The sequence below is a fragment of the Balaenoptera ricei genome, chromosome 17 (genome assembly GCF_028023285.1).
Source record: "Balaenoptera ricei isolate mBalRic1 chromosome 17, mBalRic1.hap2, whole genome shotgun sequence".
NCBI classification, from domain to species: domain Eukaryota; kingdom Metazoa; phylum Chordata; class Mammalia; order Artiodactyla; family Balaenopteridae; genus Balaenoptera; species Balaenoptera ricei.
This window is the reverse complement of record NC_082655.1, coordinates 10,919,712-10,942,311: the sequence shown is the minus strand read 5'-3', so window position 1 is coordinate 10,942,311 and position 22,600 is coordinate 10,919,712. Positions and strand designations below refer to the sequence as shown.

The window sequence follows — 22,600 nt, the reverse complement described above, 5'->3', positions numbered from 1 at the left end:
GCCTCAGCTTTTCCTCAAAAGTTAAACAGGGGGGCTTCCCTGGTGGCACAGTGGTTAAGAATCCACCTGCCAGTGCAGGGGACACGGGTTCGAGCCCTGGGCCGGGAAGATCCCACATGCCACGGAGCATCTAAGTCCATGTGCCACAACTACTGAGCCTGTGCTCTAGAGCCTGCAAGCCACAACTACTTAGCCCACATGCCACAACTACTGAGCCTGCACTCTAGAGCCCGCAAGCCACAACTACTGAACCCACATGCCACAACTACTGAGCCTGCATGCCACAACTACTGAAGCCATGTGCCACAACTACTGAAGCCCACATGCCTAGAGCTCATGCTCTGCAACAAGAGAAGCCATGACAATGAGAAGTCTGCACACCACAACAAAGACCCAACACAGCCAAAAATAAATTAATTAATTAATTAATAATAAAAAAAGAATGCATCCTGGAATAAATGGATAAAGAAAATGTGATCTATTATATATATGTATATAATGAACTATTACTCAGCAATAAAAAAGAAGGAAATCTTGCCATCTGCCACAACATGGATGGATTACGCTAAGTGACATAAGTCAGAGAGAGACAAATACCGTGTTATCTCACTTATACGTGGACTCTAAAAAACAAACAAACAAAAAAATCCCTAATCATAGATGCAGAGAACAGATTGCTGGTTGCCAGAATTGGGGGTTAGGGAGTGGGAAATATGGGTAAAGGGGGTCAAATGTACAAATTTCCAGTTCTAAAGTACATAAATCATGGGGATGTAATGTACAGTGTGGTGACTATAGTTAATAATACTACAGTCCATATTTGAAAGTTGCTAAGAGAGTAGATCTGCAAAGTCCTCAGCACAAGAAAAAAAAATGTTGTAACGATGTACGGTGATGCATATTAACTAGACTTACTGTGGTGATCATTTCACATTATATCCAAATAGGGAATCATTATGTTGTACACCTGAAGCTAATATAGTGTTATATGTCAACTATAAAGAACACCTCAATTAAAAAAAAAAAGAATGGGGACTTCCCTGGTGGCACAGTGGTTAAGAATCTGTCTGCCAGTGCAGGGGACACGGGTTCAATCCCTGGTCCGGGAAGATCCCACATGCCGCGGAGCAACTAAGCCCATACGCCACAACTACTGAGCCTGAGCACCTAGAGCCCATGCTCCGCAACAACAGAAGCCACCACAATGAGAAGCCCACGCACCACAAGGAAGAGTAGCCCCTGCTCACTGCAACTAGAGAAAGCCCACACACAGCAACGAAGACCCAACGCAGCCAAAAATAAAATAAATAAATTTACATATATTAAAAAAAAGAATGCATCCTGGAGATGATTCCTTCTTGGTATATACGACCTACTACTTTAAACGGTGGCCCAGTATTCTCCTGTAAGGATACACCATAATCCCTTCGATCAATCCTCTCCTGACATACATTTATTTCAGTTGCTTCCAGGGTCTTGCTACTTCAAACAATGCTGCAATGAACATACATTACACACATCTTCACACACATGTGTAACTACAGGAAAGATGAGATTTATAAGATAAAACCCTTGAAGTGGAATTGCGGGGTCAAAGAGTACTTGCACTTAAAATGTTGGCAGATGGTGCTGAATGGCCTTCAAAGAGCTTGGACTCACTTTCATTCTCACCAACAGTGTCATAAGGATGCCAGTCTCTCCACACACATTCACAAAATGTTTTCTTGTTTCTTAAATTCAAGGGAAGAAAGCGGGGGCAGAGCTCCACTCTTGTCCCACTGTCTCTTCCTGCCCCTGTGATATTACACAGGATACTACTACTTCCTGAAATTTCTGTCCCTTGGATGCACAACCCAGAGATCAGAGCTTAAAACAGAATGAACGTCAGACCCACTGGTGTACTGAGCTGGCTCAGACTAGCTCAGAAGAGCCAACTATGCACATCTCTTCCCAAGGCCATGTTCAGTGACATTATGTCGGTAGCTTGAACTTGGTCGTGGTGGAAGTATTTATACCATAGAAATCGGTAAATGCTACAGTCAGGGCTTCTTTTCTTTCCCCCAGAGAGACCTTTGTCAAACATCAGCCCATCAATGCATACTACAGTGGAAACTGAGGCTCTGCTACCCTTCTTTGAATATTTCTGCCCTCAATAGGGTCACAAGTTCTTGGAACCTAAGGACTGGAGGAGATCTGAAGGGACAGCTAATTATTCTGTCTTCTAATGATGCCTCTCCCCTAGTCCCTGTGCTGAGACCTAAGTAGTACCCTCTCCTTCTCTCCTCCATGCCTCTCTACCATATTCCCATCTCTTTATAACTTATTGCTTATTCTTGATGATTTTCTACAGTGTAGTAATTGCAAACACAGACTCTAGGCTACACTAGACAACCGGGGGTCAAATCCCAGCTCCATCATTACCAGCTCTGTGACTTTGGGCAAGTGGCTTGAACTACTACACCTTAGTTTCTTCATCTGTAAAATACAGATGATAATGATAATGCCTTCCTTATAATTTTGTTCTGAAGATTAAATGAGTTAATGCAAGGACACAGAACAGTGTCTGGCACATACTAAGGACTTAACAAACGTAAACTGTTATTATTGTCTTCCAGTTCACTGATTATCTCTTTTACTATGTCTAGTCTGTCAGCTAACCCTTTTTGTTAGATTTTAATTTCAATGACTATTTTTCATTGCCATGTGGTAGCTTTTCAAATCAACCTATTCTTTTTCCATCTTTCATCACATTTTTGAATCATCTTTAGTCTTTAATCATTTGAAAATATACTGGCTTGGGACTTCCCAAGCACAGTGGTTAAGAATCTGCCTGCCAATGCAGGGGATACAGGTTCGATCCCTGGTCTGGGAAGATCCCACAGGCCACAGAGCAACTAAACCCGTGTGCCGCAACTACTGAGCCTGCACTCTAGAGCCCGTGAGCCACAACTACTGAGCCCGCATGCCACAACTACTGAAGCCCGTGCACCTACAGCCCGTGCTCTGCAACAAGAGAAGCCACCAAAATGAGAAGCCCGTGCACCACAACAAAGAGTAGCCCCCGCTCGCCACAACTAGAGAAAGCCTGCGCTCAGCAACGAAGACTGAACGTAGCCAAAAATAAATACGTTTTTAAAAATAATAGTTAAAATGAAAAAATGATACTTTAAAAAATATATATATACTATCTTATAGTCTCTTTTAGATGGTTCTATTACCTTCAACTCAAAGTCATTCATTTCCTGAATAGTCCATATGATTTAATTGTGAACTCATCCTAGGGTTCTTTCTGTAGGAGTCCTGTTAGGTCTGGGTTGTTGAAGTATCCTTGTGGAGTGATTGTGTGTTTGTGCTAGGGATTCCCACAGTAGGCAGCCAGTTTTTATGTTAATTTCTCAGCTTGAGGAGTTCTCATATCTTATGACAATAACAATATAGATTTCACAACCACATACGGTACAGTCCCAGGTTTTTCATTTCTTGCTGGTGACTTTTTTCCACTCAAAACAAGCTTCCTCTCTGTTTCTCCAGACAGTGGAGTTTTTCTAGCCCCTTTTCATGAAGACGTGTAATGTTTAACGCTCCTCAAGTCCACCTTGGATCCAGGTCTCACTTCTAGACCCACTGTGGTCTTAAAACCTTAACTCCCAGACTCTACAGCCTCCATCTGGGTACAAAAGCCCCATAAGCTGTCAGGCTTTCAGCTCACATAACCATTTGGCTTAGATTTCTCTCTTCATTTTTGACACTTGTGGACTTCCCTTTCTGATGAGCTCCCCTAGATATAGTTGTTGTATTTCAGTCAACTCTGTGTTCCTATCAGGAAGGAGTCACACAAGTCAGTCCGCCATGTCGCCAAAAGTGTTCCAGGTCACCAAGTCTAATACACCCACTTACCCATGCTGGAGTTCTGTCCACGTTACAACTGCCTCTTACTCAAGGGTTAGCCTCTAAAGTCTACTTGTAATATGAAAATGGAAGGGCATCAGAATTCCCCTTGAAAATCCCATAATAAAGCCTCATCATGGAGACAGAAAAACCATCTCTCATTAAGTGCAACACAGCCAGTTTTTTCTTCAGCACTGGATTGGGTTTCTTAGGTTGAGCACAAGAAGAAATAGCCGGCTTGGATTTCGGGGCCATGTTGTATGATAATTAAAATCTATAAATATGAGAAACACACTCGAGAGCACAAGATGCTCACCCCCTAAAAAGCCATCGGAACAAAGACCAACAGAAGAACAGCAGATCTGTGTCTCCCATTCAGCTCACTCCAAGAGAGATGCCTGCTTGGTGGAAAGACAGGGTCACCCACGCTATTGAAAGTGTGATTTTTACCTCTATTTTGTTTTTGTTTCTTTGTTTTAATTTATTTATTTTATTTTTGGCTGTGTTGGGTTTTCATTGCTATGCGCTGGCTTCCTCTAGTTGCAGCGAGCAGGGGCTACTCTTCGTTGCGGTGTGCGGGCTTCTCATTGCTGTGGCTTCTCTTGTTGCAGAGCATGGGCTCTAGGTGCGCGGGCTCAGTAGTTGTGGCTCGTGGGCTCTAGAGTGCAAACTCAGTAGCTGTGGCGCATGGGCTTAGTTGCTCCGCAGCATGTGGGATCTTCCAGGACCAGGGCTTGAACCCGTGTCCCCTGCATTGGCAGGCAGATTCTTAACTACTGTGTCACCAGGGAAGCCCTCTATTTTGTTTCTGTGGAGCAAGTATATATGGATCTGGATAGGATAGAAGCAGGAACCTATGCTATGATAGACATGATCTGACTTCTATAAGTCAGGATAGTGGCTATCTCCAGGGGCAGTACTAACAGCAAAGGGGCATGAGGGAACTTATGTGATGGGAATACCGTTTATCCTGATCTGAGTGGCGGCTCAGTGAGGGCAACATGTTAAAAATTCATCAAGATGTATGATTAAGATGTGTGCATTCTATGGGTATGACTGAATCATTCTGCTGTACACCTGTAACTAACACATCATTGTTAATCAACTATACTCCAAAATAAAATTAAAATTTTTTAAAAAGATGTGCATTATGCAGTCTGTAAGTCATACCTCAACTAAAATAAAAGTTAAAGGCATGCAGGAGAGACTGCTGGATAATATTCTGCCAGTTCTTTCTCCGCTCTATGGCTAAGCCTCTCCAGAGACTGGACAGTCAAATGGAGGGGAGTGAGGGTACCAGGAAGCTTAGGGAAAGGGCAGAAAAGGGAAGTGCCCTTTCGGGGGTAGAGGGCACCCAGGCTCACAGAATGGGTTTTCCGTGAGGGGTCTTACAAGAGCAGCAGGTTTACAGTGGTTAAGAGCACAAGTTCTCGAGCCAGACTGCTGCATGGGAATACTGAATCGACCCCTGCAATGGACTGTTTGTGACCGCCCCCACCAGTATTCATATGTTGGAACCTAACCCCCCATATGACAGTATCTGGAAGTGGGGCCTTTGGGAAGTGAATAATTAGGTCATGAGGACGCAGCCCTCACGGATGGGATTAGTACCCTTATAAAAGAGACCTCAGAAAGCTCTCTTGCCCCTTTCACCATGTGAAGTTATAACACAAAGAACCAGGAAGTGGGCCTCACCAGACACCGAATGTGCCAGTACCTTGATCTTGGATTTCCCAGCCTCCAGAACTGTGAAAATTAAATTTCTGTTGTATATATGCCACCCAGTCTATGGTACTCTGTTACAGCAGCTTGAACGGACTAAGACAACCCCTTACCAGTGGAATGAACATGGGCAAGGTTACTTCTCTTCTTTGAACCTCAACTTTCTAGGGCTGTTGCGAAGCTTAAGATAATTCAAATGAAGCTCTTAGTTCTGAAGCCGGGTGGTCAAATCCAGCTCTGTTACTTACCAACTTGGTAACCTTGAACGAATTACTCAAACTCCAGGCCTCAGTTTCTTCTCCTGTAAAACAGAGTTATAGCAAGGATTAAGCAAGTCACAAGTTTCCAGCACACAAAAAAGCCTCCAGTAAATCCTAACCACTGTTGATTTTTCCTGTACCAGGAATAACAACCCAGTATAGCATTTCTATCCAACAGCATTTCAATCCAAATAACATTTCTCCCGACCATTATAGTTTACAGAGCATGTTTCACAAACGTTTTTCTCATTTAATGTTCAAAATAGTCTTATGTATTACAAATAAAGAAATGAAGATTCAAAAAAAAAAGAAATGGAGATTCAGAGATGTTAAGTAACTTGCTGAAGGTTGCACAGCAAGTAAAGAGCAAACCCAAATCAAACTCCTCTGATGAAGGCACAGTTTGGCTGGACTGCATTGTCCCAGGGACATAGAAGGCAGGGCCTGGCTGTCCTTTCAGACTCAGAATTCTAAGATAAAGGATGCTGGAACTCTGGGGTACCTCAGCAAGTCTTGGTCTCAGCAAAACACCCAGCTCAACTTGAGTTTGAACTGGTCTTAGTCATTCTACCCCTGAATCGCTTCCTGCTTTAGGTTTCTACACTGCAGAGAAAGGAAAACAAACATGTACATTACACCATCCTTGTCACCCTCAAAATCTCTTACAGTGACAAATACCTATGAATCAAAGGGAGTCTTCATAAAACCATAGTTAAACAATATCCCATTCGAACCCATTCACCAGCATTTAGTGTGAAGATAGGAGCAAGATCTGCAGTGTCTAGACGCTCTTATTATTGCCTGGAAGAATGCCCTCTTCTGGCCTTAATTTTGATTAAATCTTCAGCTGCCTTAGTGTTTTCTCTTTGCTTTTCATCGGAGGCTGAGACTACCGGAAGCCACTTAACCAGCCTCACTTTATTCACAAAAGGTTTGGGGGCCCTTCCTAATTGTCGTGGGAGAACATTATCAGCCGATCATGTCAACCACTCCTGCTACTTTGCCAGCAATCCTCTTGTTCACCAGTACAGGTTTTCTTTCCGTTGTTGCCTGAGTGTGGTTTAAAATTCTCTTTTAAAGAAAAATCACAAAACTGCCCAGTGGCCAAAGAAAAAGGGGATTTCACTTAAGAACCATTTAAACATCCTCACAAGCTAAGACCTCACATGTGTGCACACACTCCACACCCTGCGTGTATGCGCGTGCACACACCACACAACACACACGCGTACACAGATGCCCAGAGACATGATGACAGTTCTGACTCCACTCGCTATGTCTTGCAGCTACATAAAGGACTTTTTTTTCTTTCTTTCTGATTCTTTGACCAGATTTACAAAACAGAAAACAGGACAAGCTGCTGTTTACTTGGGAAAAATTTTAAGGTCCTGGGTGAAAGTCCTAGAAATTGGAAAAAAGCATACTAACTCTCACAAAACTTTTTTTTTTTTAAAGAACTATTTTTACATTATTTTATTTTTTTGGCTGTGTTGGGTCTTTGTTGCTGCACACGGGCTTTTCTCTGGTTGCGGCGAGCGGGGGCTACTCTTTGTTGCAGTGCACGGGCTTCTCATTGCAGTGGCTTCTCTTGTTGCGAAGCACGGGCTCTAGATGTGCGGCTTCAGTAATTGTGGCACGTGGGCTCAGTACTTGTGGCTCACGGGATCTAGAGCACAGGCTCAGTAGTTGTGGCACACGGGCTTAGTTGCTCCACGGCATGTGGGATCTTCTCAGACCAGGGCTGGAACCCGTGTCCCCTGCATTGGCAGACGGATTCTTAACCACTGCGCCACCAGGGAAGCCCCCAAAACTCTTTGTTTGGTTTTATTTTAAGAACATGAAGAGTAAGCTGGTCTTTGCATCACTTAGAGACAAACCCAGGAGATAGAGTATGTCTCCCCTAGAAGGAAAGTGTTCATCTCAAAACAAGGGTGACCTTCTTTCACTTCCTCTATATGGGCAGAGAGAACCAGGACCATGACTCCAGAAACTGGATCTGATCTTGTCTCCTTTTTAGGCTGATAGCATGGGCTCTAGTCTGTCTCGGTCTCCCAGAGCTGTGTGACTTTGGTCAAGTCACTGAACCTCTCTGAGCTCCTGCAGCCGCTGCTGTCAAGTGAGGACACTCATTCATTCAAGAACTATCTACTGAGCACCTACGATGTACCAAGCATGTGGCCATGGGAATAATTCCAGGAATTAAACCATCCCAGCCACAAAGGGCTCTCATCGATTAGTGGGGCATTACAGGCTGACATGCAATTACAATGGAGTAACAAAAAGTATTACAACAGGGGTGAGTACAGGTGCTGGGAAATCACAGGAAAGGGTATTTAATTAATTCAGCAGGGGATGGAAAGTGATGGGTATAACAAAGACTTCCCCAAGAAGGTGTTATCTAAGCTGAGAACTAAAAGACAAGTTCGAATTTGCCCAACCGAGGGGATCCAAGCAGAATTGGCAGCACTTGCAAAGGCCCACAGACCAAATTGCTCGTTTACAAGGTCAAGCACAAGAGGTAGGAAGAGAGACACAGGATATGTAGGCAGGTGGGCTTGCCAGGGTAACTTGCCTGGACTAGATGACTCCCAGGGTCCCTCCCAGTCCTCAGGGCTAATTCTGGGGTCTTCTGAGAGCCCAGATCCTCCTCTTTTCCCGACAGCCCTTTCACCAGCACGGCCAAGTCCCTGAGTCCACTCCAGGGCACGAGGGAAGTCCCAAGCATCCCACTTGGGCCTTCCTCCTTCCTCTTTCTTTTCCCTTTGAGAGTGACTAGGCAGTGACTCAAGGAGGGAACTGTCCTCTACTTGTCATTTGTTTCTAAAAAAATACACCCAGGGCTCACATACACAGTCAGTCATTTGACCAACCTTCTCCCACCCAGCCCCTGACCTAGCTGAAGAAACACTGGAATTATCTGTGTCCCTGTCTGTCTGCTCCAGGACACTTCCAGCTACCTGAGGGCTCACACTCTGTTTTGGTCATATCCTCGTGTCCCCAGCACCTGGTATTATTCCTGACTTATAGCAGGTCCTCAAAAACACATGCAGAACGAAAGGATTTCCTCTCTCTGCAAATGAGCACCCATCCAGAGCCGCCCCAGACAGCAGCTCTGTCTGAGGCCAGAGCAGGAAACCCAGAGACCCAGAGAGGTGCCAGCTCAACACTCCTCCGCCAGGGCTCGAAACCCAGAGACCCAGAGAGGTGCCAGCTCAACACTCGTCCGCCAGGGCTCTCGAAGCCACTCCAGGTGCTCAGCAAAGCCCCATCGGAAAACTAACAGCCCCCCTTACTTACCAATGAAGAACCTCAGGTCCGAAAGAATGATATGACTTGCTCCAGGTCTCTTAGCAAATGCAATATAATGTTTTTAAAAGGGGGACAATGTTCTTTCTTTTTCTTTCATCTTTCTTTCTTTTTTTTCTTTTTTTTTGGACAACGTTCTTAAATGGAAGGCTATGTAGTCACACCTACCAGAAACGTTGCTTATTTTAGGGGAAAATGCTTAATGTTCGCAGGTCTAACGGAATCTTTCCTTTACCTGACTGCCAATTACACCACACTTTCACAACTCCTGGGATTTTCTAGGCAGGACTAAAAGTTCCCACTAAAACAAATCTATTTATGAAGGTGACTAAAAAAATTCTTAGGGATTGAATATGTTCTTGGATTATGGATCATTTTTTAGGTCAAATCTCTATTATGTGATCTCAGGCTATGAGAATTTTTAAAGAAAAGTTGAGCTCCCCAAACCACTTAGTTCCCTCTTGTTTTTTTAATGTTTTGATATTAACTTTACTGTGACAGCAAACACGATTTTTAAGGAGGCAATTTCGACCTATATAACCCCTCCATCAAAAGAATTCCTCATAATTCCTGTGTCCTCTTAAAAGTTTTTTATTCACAGATCTATACTGTGTACATACATATGTATTTCATTTAAAGGAACTACCTTTAGTGTAGAAGTTCCTTAGAGTACGTTTTTCTTAAAAAAAGAAAACTTAGTATGCAAGTCACTGGCATGTTGTTTCGGAAACCACTCCCGAGCAAAACCCAGGTGACAAATTAAGTGCACCTGGAAATTCTGGGTCTGAGACACTGAGGGTGACATTTTCTAGCCTGCTTCATTTAATCATTATTCTGACACTTCCCATATCCCAGTTAATAGGAAACAGACAAAGGAAAGCAGGTGTTTTACTTATATCCACCCGGCACAGCAAACTCCCAAAGTTTGCAATAGTTGCTAATTGCTGAAGAGTTTAAGGCAATATTTTTCTGCCAGTGAAATAACATCTCAAACAGCCTAGCATAGTGGTTCTCACCCCGGCTCAACCAGAGCTCACAGCGGAGGGAGGAAAACCTTTAAAAATACTGCTGCTGGATCCCAAGCCTGCACAATTAAACAGACTCTCTCAGGACGAAACCCCAGCACTACAGTTTTCCAAAGATCCCCAGGTGATTGTATGGTGCAAACAGGACCGTAAAGCAGGGGCCTAGGATAACTCATTAGTCAAAGGAAGCCCATGGGAAATCTTATCTGGAAGTGAAAAATGCATGGTAATTAAATAAAACAGCAGATGTAAAAGTACCTAACAGGGCCTGTTACCCAGCAGACACTTAATAAATGTTAATTAAACAAAAAAATAATAATTCAAATAATTACTCCTTCTCCTCAGTAAATTCATCTTGTAATTTTATTGGCTTGTTTATCACATGCTGTTTTTTCTTAGCCATGATTCATTCTATCCCTGTTAATAAAATTAGAAACGTATACCCATAATCCTGTTCACTTACACGAGCTCTGTAGTATTTCCAACAACTCTTAATCACTTATTTAATAAAACTTTCCCCCAGAACAGTGGCTAATACATACTAAATACTCAACAAATGTTAGCTATTTATAAGAATTCATGATAATTCTTATAACTTAGGTTGAAACTTATTTTATACTATCTGGAGGACTTAGCAAGAACGTAAAAAAATTACCAGGGCAATATTTAACAAACTTATAAAAACAGACTTTTAAGCACATCAATTCTTTCTATAAATTTGTGAAAAAAATATGAAATGTGATCACTGCACAGGTAGCTAGCTTATCTTGCACATTCAAGGGGGCCCTGCAAAAGTAACTTGTGAACACTCAGCAGTTTCCATAGCCACTTGAAAATGCTAACGCTGCAATTAGTTCAAAGTGGTCTCTTAATCCGACTTTTCCCTACCACTGCCTCCCTGACCCTGAATTAGGAAGGCGATTTTTCTATATGTTCACATTACCCCTCAGTTCTAACTAAGAAACCAAAAATCTGTTTTAAAAAAAAGAATACAATTTCTTAATCAGGATGAGGAGGTCTTATTTAGAACATTTCCAAACCTCTTGTTGCCCCGCTCGGATGAATTACGGCCAGTCCGCATCTGTCTCGGGGTGTGCTAAGCAGGAGGGGCGTTCAGCAGCTAGGCTGGAAGACCTGCTGTGTTTGGCTCAGGGTTCACACTGTTAGCGGGAGACCCTTCCACCCCTCACACCTGAGCATGCTACCCTTTGCTTCCCTTTGCCTTCCATCTCCAAACATCGGCCATTTCGTGTTTTAAATCAACACACGTGCAAAAATAATCATGACATGCCCTTCTTTATAAGCATATTATACGTCAATAACAAGCACTATTGGTCTGAATGTTTACGTCCCCCCCCCCCAAAATTCCAATGTTGGAATCCTAAGCCCTCAGTGTGACGGTATTAGGAGGTGGGGCCTTTGGGAGGTCATGGGGGTGGAATCCTCATGAATGGGATTAGTGCCCTTGTAAGGGAGACACCAGACAGCTCCCTCACTCCTTCTGTCATGGGTGGAGGGCCCTTACAAGACCATGCTGGCGCCCAGATCTCAGATTTTCAGCCTCCAGAACAGTGAGAAATAAATGTCTGTTGTTTATAAGCTCCCAGTCTGTGGCATTTTGTTATAGCAGCCTTGACAACTAAAACAACAAAGTCGAAAGTGACCACACATGGGCCTTTGGCTAGTAATAGCTTGGTTTGCTCAATAAGAATGTCGTGACTGACTGTCACATGCCAGGCAGCTCCAAAGGTGCCAGAGAGATGGACATGAGGACAGAGTTCCCATCTTCAAGGAGCTCAGGCTCCAAGGAGAGTGTGGATTGGCTACTGTGACACAGTGTGACTCTGACCCAAGGGCAACAAGGAAACGCAAAGGATAGGGTCACAGGGGCAGCCCTAAATATTTAGAATCAGAAATTAGGAAATAAAAATAAATAAGCACATAGGAGATAAATGGTTGTGGATAACAATGTTAAGATAACTACTGCAGCTTTCATCAATCACACCACCCTCTCGACGCCCATCACCTAAACTTATGCCACACTAAATCCTATGCCACTGTGTATTATCTGACAACACAGGGTTGCCACAAATCTTTACTTGTAAAAAACGCAATATCTTCAAAGCACGATAAAACAAGGTATGCGTGTACTCGAGCTTCTTTTATTCACATACTCTCTTCCCTGAGGTGGTAACCCTCTAAGTGGAAGGACTCTGACCTGACTCCAGAGCTCACCTTTCTCCCAAATCCAGGGCCTGAGATGTGGGGAGACACTGCTATTGTACTGAGCTGTTCTCTTTCAAAGATAATATTCAGCAATAACGTTTATTATCATTTCCCTCTGCATCCCTTCTCTCCTGGAACGATGGACCATTTTCAGGGTCGAATTCTGAAGCAGGATAAAATCCAAAACATAGTTTCTACACGTTGCTTAACCATTCTCCTTGCACAGGCTGATTTCAGCTGAAGATGTATACACATCTTACACTTTTTTCCAGAGTATCATGATCTACTGCTTATATATTTTACAATATTTTTAATGAAGCTGTAGTACTTGCAACTCTATGTCCAGGTAATAAATTTGCCTTTAACCTTAAAAAAAAAAATCCCTCATTTATGGGGAGTGGAGACACTACATAGTAGAGTGCTTACATGTTGGTAAATGTTCAAAATATTTTAAAGCTTTAACCAATCATTTCTTTAAACTAATGACATTAATTATTACTGTGTACTTTAATAAGTGGCCTGGGGGACTTCCCTGGTGGCGCAGTGTATAAGACTCCACGCTCCCAATGCAGGGGGCCTGGGTTTGATCCCTGGTCAGGGCACTAGATCCCACATGCATGCCACAACTAAGAGTTCACATGCCACAACTAAGGAGCCCTGGAGCCGCACTAAGGAGCCCGCCTGCTGCAACTAAGACCCGGTGCAACCAAATAAATAAATAAATATTTTTAAAATAAATAAAAATAAGTGGTCTTTTTTTTCTTTTTACGCTGCAGCTCAGCACATCACTGAGTTAAGAAATCTAACAAGAAGGTGAAGAAGGCAGACATAGAGAACAGACTTGTGGTTGCCAAGAGGGAGGGAGGGAGGGAGTGATGGATTGGGAGTTTGCAGTTAGCAGATGCAAACTCATATAGAGAAGGGATAAAAAACAAGGTCCTACTGTATAGCACAGGGAACTATATTCAATATCCTGTGATACACCATAATGGAAAAGAATATGAAAAAGAATGTATATATATGTATAACTGAGTCACTTTGCTGTACAGCAGAAATCAACACAACACTGTAAACCAACTGTACTTCAACAATTAAAAAAAATAAATTAAAAAAGGTGAACAAGGAAGGAAAAGACCTCTTGGGAATTGAACAGCCAGACTCAATACCCTCTCAGGAAAAACCTCAATCCTGTGGGCTAGCCCTAGCCCTACCCTTTTCAAACTGGAGAAAAGGAAAGAAGCTCATTAACAGAGAAGCAAGGTAAAGATGTTGTTTCTGAAACACTGGAGAACCGATTATCAAACACTTTGTCAGCGTAGGGCTGTGTTACCTTTAAAGACATATCACAATTTACTTGAAAAAGTGACATTGGTGGAGCTAGAGAATATTATTGGGGGTATCTGGTCTAACTGCCTGGGTTTACAGGTGAGAGAATCTGAAGCATGGAAGGAAAGGAACATGCCTGTGGTGAAGACAGCAGGGTCAGAGCAGAGTCAGAACCATCTCCCAAGATTCCCAACTCCTAACTACCCAGGGCTGATCACTGAGCTTCCGCACACTTCCGAACTCCTTCACCTGGTTAACTGCATCTCCGATGTCCACTCTCAGCTCGGGTGTACCCCTCTTCAGACAGGCTTCAGGGCACACCACACCTGACGCTCCCCTTTCTCAGAGCACTCTTCCCATTTTACCTGAATGATGCCGCCACTCCATCAGCTAGCTTCCCCCCGAACTTTCAGCAACTTTTTGTTCAACTCTGTGTCCTGGACCTGAGCACAGGCGTAACATCTACAGGGACACTGTGCCGTGAACAGAGTAACTGACTCGACTCAGGTTGCCTGGGAATTTTCCAGCTTTAACAAAGCAAGTCCCAAGTCTCAGGAAACCCCTCAGTCTCAGGCAAACCAGGACAGCTGGTGACCCTAATAGTGGATGTCAACAGGGTGAGACGGCCTGCTCACCACGTCCCCTCCTCTAACCATCCTCGGCCATACGTGCCAGGCCCGGAGCCCTGTCAGTGCCATTCGGTCACTCTAGCTCAGCACTACCTGATAGAACTTTCTGCAGTGCTGAAGATGTTCTGTACCTACATTGTCCAATACCACAGCACCAGCCCCATGTGACTACGGAGCAGCTGAACGCTGGCTAGTGTAACTGAGTTTTTAATTATGCTTGATTTTTATTAATTTCTATTTAAATAGCCCCATAGGGCTAGCAGCCGCCGTATGGAACAGTTCAGCTCTGATTTTACATAACTGGAACTACAGTCCATCTCTGTGCACAGAAATGAGCTTTGAAGTCAGACCGACCTTGGTTCGAATCCTGACTCAGTCATTTGCAAATGTGTCACAACTCCTCGGGGAAGCTTGTTTCTCCCTCTGTAATCCTTGCAAATTTACTATGACACAATGTTCAGAAAGTGGCTGGCCCCTAGTAGAACTTCAAGAAATAGGATTTCTCTAGAAGCAGAGAAACCACATCTATGTAAAAATGCTAGAAGAATCTGATTCTGAACCCAAGAGTGCAAGCGCATCGTATCGACCAGATCTCCAACACCCCCGTCAGGCTTCTCATTGCGGTGGCTTCTCTTGTTGCGGAGCACGGGCTCTAGGCGTGCGGGCTTCAGTAGTTGTGGCACGTGGGCTCAGTAGTTGTGGCACGTGGGCTCAGTAGTTGTGGCTCGCGGGCTCTAGAGTGCAGGCTCAGTAGTTGTGGCACATGGGCTTAGTTGCTCCGCGGCACGCGGGATCTTCCCGGACCAGGGCTCGAACCCATGTCCCCTGCATTGGCAGGTGGATTCTTAACCACTGCACCACCAGGGAAGCCCCTAAACTCTGCACCCTCTTGCCTTTCTCTTCCCACAGGCCACCCTGGGCCAGCTGGCCCACCACCCTGCGCCTGGCCTGGCCTCTTGGGTGCCTGCACCGCCCTGGAGGACCAGGTGGCTGGCGGCATCATAGGTCATGCCCACCCCCACCCCCGAGTCCCCCAGAAATAATAAACGAGAAGTAACTCTTTCTATTCCTCGTTCTGGACTTCCTTAATTAAAGTCAAATATTTGCACACTCTCCAAGGCCTGTAAACCTGAACTGCTCACAGGAAAAAGAAAAAAACACTTGGGTGCAAAGAGAGTAAGTGCAGGCAGCAGCGGCCTCATTGAAGCTCAGAGGAAAGGGCAGCCGATGTGAATAACCACACAGCCCAGCTGAGGGTGTGGGGTGAGCAGGAGAAAGCTGCACTTCCAGAGCAATCCCTGCCCCTCTCCATCGACCTCCACAAAAGTCAATGGCACACGCGCTCTGCGGGCGGCCCAGTGGAAATCCTCGGGGGTGTGAGTGTGAGGAGGGCTGGGGGAGGGTGCGAGTGAGAAGCAGCTTCTGCAGCCCCGCCCCAAGAGCCTCCACACCAGCCGGCAGTGTTCAGCTGCTTCATACCAGCATGGCTGCCCAAAAATACCGAAGGACTCCACACGGGTTGGGAGAGAGCTGCTGTCCGGAGCCCCTCTCCCCGGCTGGCCCTTCCCCAGAGCTCCCAGACCTCCCCCGGCACCCAGCCAGGGAAGGATTAACATCAGGCACTGTGGAAGCTTCCAGAAAGGACTCTGATGGGTGCCCAATGTTAAACATTCTGACCATCACCCCTGGGCACAGTTAAGGCTCATGAAAAAGGCAAATAACATTCTGAGGGATTCAGAAAAGGGACAAGGCCCTCAATAAATGTTTGCTGGAGGAAGAGAAGGAGAGACCGTTTCACGTGGCAGTAGCACTAGGACAGGCCACGGAACCACGGCCCCTCCCTCCCCCTGGGCCACGCACTCCACCCAAGGTCATGACACCACTGTCACAGAAGCCTCCCTGGCCAGGCAAAAGGAAAGTCTGCTGACCTCTCACCCTAACCCTAACCGTAACCAGGCAAGAGGAAACTTCTGGGCTCCTGCCCTGCCCAGCCTCCAGCCCCTCTGGGATGGCACCAGTGTCCTCTGGGGCATCCCCTGACCCTCCCCTCCATGTGCCCCAGGGGCTAGCATATCACCAAGGGGAGGGCTGTCAAAGCACAGAATCTTCCAGAATCAGTGGCTGCTACAAGAACAAGCATGTGACCAAAACTGGCCAGTAAGAGCCCTCTCAGGACTTCCCTGGCGGTCCAGTGGGTAAGACTCCACGCTCCCAGTGCAGGGGGCCCGGGTTCGATCCCTGGTCAGGGAACTAGATCCCACACGCATGCTGCAACTAAGACCCGGCGCGGCCAAATAAATAAATAAATAAAAGAGTCCTCTCGAGGTTCAAGAATGGTCATGTGACCCTAACTGGCCAATAAGAACCTACTCTAGCACTTTGGCTGAAGGCACCAGGAAAGGGTGCCCTCCTCGCCCACACACAGGGTCGTTAACATGAAAGGCTGAAAGCCTGAACCCATCTCACAGGGAGAGACTGCCTGAGACACAAGGAGGGAGGAAAGCAGGGCCAAGAGACAGTGCGAGACAAAACCCGGCCAGCATATGGTTGGGCCCTGGTTCAGCCACTCCTGACCATTTAGCGACTTGACACAGTAAATGATCTTTTTCAAACCTAGGCCAGCTTGAGTTTGGTTTCTGTCACGTGCAACCCAGAGCACTGACTGACACGTTCCTCAGTGGGTGCGTGAGAAGATGCTCGTTGCTAGCCGGCCCCGCTTCTTGCCCTGGCTGCCATTTCTTGTGACTCTGTGGCTTGCTGGTGGCATCCGGGAGGCTGGCTCCAGGCCCTACAGCCTCCGCTCGCTGCAAACAGAGCACCCCTCTCGCTGGACCCCTAGACTCCGGTCTCTTGCCCTCCATCTCCCAAGCTACCACTAGCGACCTTTTCTTTCTCCTTTTCTTTTTTTTAAAAATTTTTAAGGTTTTTTTTTTTTAGTTTTATTTATTTATTTATTGGCCAAGCAGTGGGGCATGCGGGATCTTAGTTCCCGGACCAGGGCTCGAACCCGCGCCTTCTGCAGTGGAAGCGCAGTCTTAACCACTGGACCGCCAGGGAAGTCCCTAGTTACCTTTTGTAATACATAGATCCTGCAGTGGCCCCATACCGCCTGAGGATTATGATGCAAGTTCCTTGAACACAGCTCACGAGGCTGCCATCACAGGCCCCGACGACCTGTGTTCTCTACACGAACCCCTCCGGTTCAGCCATGCAGACCTACGCCGAGATCTCTCCCAGGTCCGGGCACTTGCACGCTCCACCAGATAGGAACAGTGTTTCCAAACCATCCCAGCTGACTACATAAGCTCTTCCAGAGCAAGGGTGACACCTCATGTTCTGTAACCCACATCCTGTCCACTGAGGTCACAGACCCTACTCTTCACAGGGGTTAAGTCAATGTTGAGAGAACTGCATAAACACAGCCTCTTCCCCTGACAGATGACTTTCAAGGCCCTCCCAAAAGCTTTCTAACACCCACGGAAGCCATAAAGTGGCTCTGAGTTAAGCCTTTTTTATGTAAATTAAAGCACCCCCCCCAAGTTTCCACTGAAAAATCAGCCAGCTGTGTAAATTTCATTCAAAGCCACAGGAAAAAGTCTATGGATAAAACGTCTCTTGACACAGAACATAAACAGACAGAATTTATAATTACAGAGAGTTCATTTCAAGAAAGATTTTAGAGAACTTCCAGTGCAACCTTCCCATTTTACAGAAGTGGAAACTGAGATTCCAAGAAGTGAAATGACACCCCAGGGTCACACAGTCAGGAGGCAGAGGAGCCAGGACAAAACACCAGGTTCTCTGCTTCCTGCCCCCCTAAAAATTTATAAATAATAACCTTACTTTCATTTACTTTATTACACCACTAATTCATACACACTCACTTAAAAATGTGAGCCACAGAGAAGTTCTGTATGTATTTTCTGCTCTTTGCACCACATCTCACTGGGTCTCTGTTTCCTGGCAGAGTCGCTGGAGCCCTCCAGGCCTTAGACTTTGTGTGGTTTCTCACCCTCCCTGCTGCCCGTAAACAATGTCAACAGGGGCAACACAGACAATAAGAGTTGCTGGTTGTGCAATGAGAGGCAGCCTCTACTTCCTAAAGTGGGCCTAGGCAGTGGAGGGGGCACTCTGTAAAAATGTCTACCCACCCCTGGACCCAGCAACTTGTCATGAGGACATTCATTCATTACTCAGTGCGGGTTGTTTTGTTCTGTGTATGCCCCATTCATCTCTAAAGAAAAAGCATCTTGCAGAGTGACAGTGACTTCAGAAACAGCCTGGAGTTTGAATTTCTGGTGGCTCCTTTCACTCACTGTGTGACCTTAGACCAGTCACTTAACCTCTCTGAGGCTCAGCTACTTCATCTTCAAAAAATGGCAGAAACACCATCCGCGGAACAGAGTTTGAGTCCCTCGGGCTCTAGTTAAGGGCTTGGCGGGAATTCCCTGACAGTCCAATGGTTAGGACTCTGTGCTCTCACTGCTGACGGCCCAAGTTCAATCCCTGGTCAGGGAAGTAAAATCCCACAAGCCACACAGCACAGCCAAAAGAAAAAAAGAAAGAAAGAAAAGGGGGGGCTTGGCCCCTCTGCTGACCTAGGTCATCACCTTGAATTCTCTAAGTCTTTCCCCTCCCGCCTCCCATTAACTGCTTAACTTACAGGCCACGATCCTCAGAGACCCGCTCAGACCAGGCCAGCCAACGCCATCCCATCCACACCTCCCTCTCATGCAGAGTCAGGTCCTAGGTGGCCGCCTTCCTGCCTGGGGACTAACCACTCCTTGGTCAGGTGCCCCCAAGGCCCTGTCAACTCCAGGGTCCAGCTCTACAACCTGGTCATCCAGGTCTGGCCAAGAAGTCCCACGGTCAAGTTTCTCCTCAAAGGCCTAAAAACCTCTAACGGTCACCATAAAATTACTCACTTTTTCCCTCGTGGGAATTTAAAGTAAGTCACTGAAGTCTATACAACACTTTCCCACATAGAAAACGCAATGCCTGCAAGATTCCTTTACCCATCTCTGTCCAAAATGAAGCTTGTGTTCTGTTTACTGCTGTCACTGAGGAAGCGAGAGGGACCTGCCTACCCACCAAGCTCAGACTGAATGATCAGGCTTTCTGTCTGCATCTCATCTCTGTCGATCCCACCCCCCTACGGCAGGGTCAGGGCCCCTCACCCCCATCTCCTTCTGGGTAGACATCTGTCTATAGACCGAACCCTCTATGTCTGCTCGCCAGCCCCCAACCCCACCCAGTGAGGAGTCTAGATGGGCTCAGACAAGGGGGGAGAAGCAGAACTCAGAAGCAGAAGCCGGAACGGGGCGGCGGGGGGGATGCTAGTCTGTGGCAGACCTGCTTGGGGTAAGAAAGGAAGGCATGGTGTTCGCAGCAACATGGATGGACCTAGCGATTACCGTACTAAGTGAAGCAAGCCAGACAGACAAATACCATATGATGCTGCTTATATGTGGAATCTAAAACAAATGATACAGAAATAGACCCACAGACACAGAAAACAAACTTATGGTCACCAAAGGGGAAAGGGGGGAGGGATAAATTAGGAGTTTGGGATTAACAGATACACACTGCTATATATGAAACAGATAACCAACAAGGACCTACTGTAGAGCACAGAACTATACTCAATATTTTGTAATAACCTATAAGGGAAAAGAATCTGAAAAAGAATGTATGTATATCTATAACTGAATCACTTTGCTATACACCTGAAACTAACACAACATTGTAAATCAACTATACTTCAATTTTAAAAAATAATAATAATAAAAGAAGAAAGGCACGGTGAGTTAACCCTTCGACTCACCCAATGTCTCGACCTGAACTTTCTGCCTCATTATTTATATTACAAGTACCAACGTCAGGTCTCATCCAATGCCAAAACCCCAAATTTTGACAACACCCAAAGCAAACCTGGTGACAAGAGAATGCAGGATGGATCAAGGATCACAGATCTAGAACCCCAACAGACTGTTACTAATAATTTCTTGAGTTGTGGGGTTTATAGTGGGGGTGGAGGGAGCCCTCATGAATTGCTGGTGGGAATGAAACCTAGTGCAACCACTTTGGAAAGCAGTTTGGCAGCTTCTCAAAAGTTAAATGTAGAAATCCACACAACCCAGGAAATTCCACTCCTAGGCACCTACCCAGGAGAAATGAAAACCCACGTTCACACAAAGGCTTTTACACGAATGCTCATAGCAGCGTTGGTCCTAATAGCCCCAAACTGGAAACAACACAGCTGTCCATCAGCTGGTGAGTGGAGAAACGACGGGATACACCCGTACAACAGAATAGTTTCCCACAGTACAAAGGGACCAAGCGCTGACGACGTGGATGAACCTCAGTAACACCATGCTCCATAAAAGAAGCCAGACACACATCACATATTCCACTTACACGAAATGTCCCAAAGGCAATTTTACAGACAAATTTACAGAGACAAAAAGTAGATTAGTGGTTACCTGGGGCTTGAGGACAGAGATTATCTGTCAATGGACATGAAGGATCTCATCGGGGTGATGAAAATATTCGAAAAACTGTATTACGGCCATGGCTGCACCACTTGGTGAAGTGACTAAAGATCACTGAATTGTACACTTGAAATGGGTAGATTTTAGATACATAAAATATACCGTGCATTGGTTTCCTATGGCTGCTGTAACAAATTACCACAAATTTAGTGGCTTAAAATAACACAGATGTATTGTCTTGTAATTCTGGAGATCAGAAATCCAGAATGGGCTTCACTGGGTTGAAGTCAAGGTGTCAGCAGGGCCAGGCTCCCTCCAGAGGTTCTACTAGGGGAGAACCTGTTCTCCCGTTCCTGGTGGCTGTGAGCATTCCTTGGTTTGTGGCCCCCTCCTCCAGCTTCAAAGAAAGCAGTGTTAGCAGCTTCAGATCTCTGATTCTGACCCTCTGTTTCCATCATCACACCTCCTTCTGTGACTCTGACCCTCCCATCTCCCTCTTCTAAGGCCCACCTGGATAATCCAGAATGATCTTCCCATCTCAAGATCCTTAGGCACATCAGCAAAGTCCCTTTTGCCACATAAGGTAATGTATTCACAGGTTCTGGAGATTAGGACCTGGGCATCTTTGGAAGGACATTATTCTGTCTAACATATACCTCAATAAAGCTGTCATGGGACTTCCCTGGTGGTCCAGTGGGTAAGACTCCATGCTCCCAATGCAGGGGGCCTGGTTTCGATCCCTGGTCAGGGAACTAGATCCTGCATGTTGCAACTAAGAAGTCCACATGCCACAACTAAAGATCCTGCACGCCACAACTAAAGATCCCGCACGCCGCAGCGAAGAGCCAGCACAACCAAAATAAATGAATATTAAAAAAAAAAAAAATTAAAGTTGTCACAAAAACAAAAAAATAGCCAGTGCAGGATGTGGCCAGCATGTGGGGCTCATGCAGGTGACCGCCCAGAACCCCCGCCCCGGAAGAAGCCCTCCGCAGCCCTGTCCTAGGGCAGCACGCGCAGCATAAGCGAACCGAGAGGGTCCTCGTTCTGGCCTCAAAACCTAGGAGGGAATGGGCCAAGAGAACAATTAAATCCTGGCAAGAAGACCCGGATAATCGGTCAAGTTCTAGATGAGCGAGAGGATAAAAGGAGAGTGGGAGAAATGCCTTTAGTCTCCACTGACTTGACCCCCTGCCCTGGTCCTCCCCTCACTGTCAATTCTAAAGAAAAAGAGAACTTTCATGTCTGCACAGATCTGGGCGTCTTAGTGTTCTGAAATTTCCATCTCATTGATTACTTTAAAGGAGCCTAAATTAAGTTAGTCCCCAGAGGACCTCTGATTTTGGCAAGCACCTAAATCAATACGTAAGGAGCCACTCAGAGCTGCTACCTCAGCAGATACCCGGACCAGACCGTCCTTATCAAGGTAACGAAGGAAAGCAACCAGGACTGGCCTCTGCTCCGCGGCAGCCTGATGCCCTCTCTCCCTTCACGCCTTACGGTAACCCTGCCAAGGTCACCTCTCTGCCTAGTCCTCATCAAAGTTATGGCCCTTCCCAGCCTATGAAAACAGCGTTTTCTTCTCTGTCTCTTCTGCTAGGCTATGTTCTGCCACATGCCTAGCACAGTGTAGGCACAAAGCAGGTATTCAGTAAACACTTGTAGATACATGTAGATGTATACAGTGTATGTACATGTTTTATATATATATAAACATGTTTTTATCT

General features: G+C 45.7%; 1 protein-coding gene across 3 annotated transcripts in view; it reads right to left on the bottom strand.

Moving 5' to 3' along the window:
* The window catches only part of CYRIB (CYFIP related Rac1 interactor B), a 150,608-nt gene that overhangs the window by 108,291 nt on the left and 19,717 nt on the right, over positions 1-22,600 (bottom strand). For all 3 annotated transcript variants that reach the window (XM_059901878.1, XM_059901876.1, XM_059901875.1), the window contains exon 2: positions 5,859-5,911. The gene's annotated coding sequence lies outside the window, so the exon portion shown is untranslated. The remainder of the gene's footprint in view (positions 1-5,858; positions 5,912-22,600) is intronic.